Here is a 2,213-nt window from a genome sequence, read left to right as displayed (position 1 = left end):
ATTACATCAGTTTTCAGGTCTTAAGGAATTTAACTACATGTGACCCAGAAAGTCCTGTCCCTAAAACACATTTTCCCTGAGAGCACGTGAGCTTATTGCTGCCTTGCCACGTCTTGTTCAGAGACAGGGTGAACTCCTCTGTCATCAGAGCCCCAGTTCTTGGAGCCTGCAGGTCACATGCTGGGCTGCCAGATGTGTGCCAAGAAGTGGTCCTCAGCTCCAGGCCTCCCTCCTTAGCAAAGCTACCAGACATCCCGGCACGCTCAGACTCATTCCCATTTTCCCTTCTAAATATGACTCTCCAATAAATATAAACCTAAATTACCCCAACTCTGCTTTTACTCTTGCTTACTCGGTTCTCCTCTAGCAATGGCATGTAGGAAAATCTTAAAATTCTTGGGAGTGTCATCACACCTGATGATTATGAGTGAGTAGCATCTCAACACAAATTGTACACTTTAGCTTCTCTGATGATTGACAAAAGGAAGACGTTTGTTCACGTTGATGCCTGAATACAAAAGGAAGCCCGTCATTGATTCAGGTAAGGCTAAGTGCCCCTGAAGGAAATACTGTTGTGAAAGTGGTGTGCTGGTAGATTTTTTTTTTCCTACTCTAACTTGTAGAGGCTAAGAAAGCAATGGAAAGGTAAACAAATAAAAAAGTAGAAAAGATCGACAACCTTTGGCTATCTTCTGAGAGATGTGACTAGGAAGAAAAGATGACTGTCATTTTCTTATAAAAGCTGGTATGAAAAGGTTACCTATCGTCATTTATTTTTTAAATTAATTTTCATTGCAGTATAGTTGCTTTACCATGTTGTGTTAGTTTCTACTGTAAGCAAAGTGAATCAGCTATACGTATACATATATCCCCTCTTTTTTTGGATTTCCTTCCCATTTAGGTCACCACAGAGCACTGAGTAGAGTTCCCTGAGCTATACAGTAGGCTCTGATTAGTTATCTATTTTATAAGTAGTGTCAATAGTGCATATATGTCAATCCCAATCTCCCAATGCATCCCACCTCCCCCGCTTCCCCCCCTTGGTGTCTATACATTTGTTTTCTATGTTACCCATCTTCATTTATTTGTCTGTTTTGAAGGTATAGCTTCCAGGCTGGTTTATTTCTTTGGGATGCTAAGGCAGTCCCATTAAACACAAAGTTTTTCTAAGGCGCATGCCGTGATGATGGTCTGGCATTTCAGGAAAAATGTTTTGCAGAGAAACTGAGAACTGCCAACTGCTGATAATTTAAGACCACTGATTTAAAGTAATAAATAGAAACATCTTGTTGGGATCAAAAAACACTTTCTTCGTTTCAGGATTAGAATTATCTTAGTCACGACTTCAGGGAGCATACTATCACGTGCCTGGTGAGTGCTCAATTATTCAGTGATGCCGGTCACGGCCCTTGAAGCTGCATCCTCTGAAACACTATTTTGAAACTATCAATGGCTGTGGCGCTTAGGCTGATAGTCCCTTTGAAAATCACTTATCAATAAAATGACTATACTCTGTTCTCTCTTGTTCTTGGCAGAATAAGCAAATTCTGCTTCCCCAAAGAAAGTTATCCAATTTGACATAGCTTACACTCAAGAACTTTCAGAAAAAGAAACGTGCTTCCCCTTGGTGAAGAATTTCATGACAACGCCAAGGAAGAGAACAGCTTAATGCATTTATCCTGTGATGCTCAGATCTAAATTTTTTGCATCACCAAAGGTTTAGTTAAATTATGGTGTGTGTGAGAGAGAGAAATTAATATTCCCCCATTTGTCATCTTCACTCTTCTGAACATTTAAGGCTTTAGGAACAAAATTCTTGAAAGGAACCCCACACCCTGGGATGGCCTTATTCTAAGCTTGCCGCATGCTGCGTGAGGTCAACTGCTTAATGGATTTGTCACAGACCTGCTCCTGGCTGATGGGTATCAGAAGCTGTGATGGTGAAGCCATGACGGGGACAGAAAGATGGGCGAGGGAGCTTCTAGTGGAAGCTTTGATCTTTTAACTTTATGCCCAGTTCCATAATTGTGCTTTCAAATGTAATTCTAGCTGCCAATTTATGCTTTACCAGGGCTAAAACTTATTTTTAGTGTCATTTCCATGGAAAATGTGCACTCTGCTCTTGATTGATAGATGTATTTTGACAGTTAATACAGGTTTACCCAGTTAAGGCTTGTTTTAGTTGAAGGTGAAAATGGAAGAGTTAAAAAAAA

This window comes from Hippopotamus amphibius, chromosome 4, assembly GCF_030028045.1.
Source record: "Hippopotamus amphibius kiboko isolate mHipAmp2 chromosome 4, mHipAmp2.hap2, whole genome shotgun sequence".
Lineage (NCBI taxonomy): Eukaryota > Metazoa > Chordata > Mammalia > Artiodactyla > Hippopotamidae > Hippopotamus > Hippopotamus amphibius.
The sequence above is the reverse complement of the archived record's forward strand: the minus strand, read 5'-3'. Positions refer to the sequence as shown.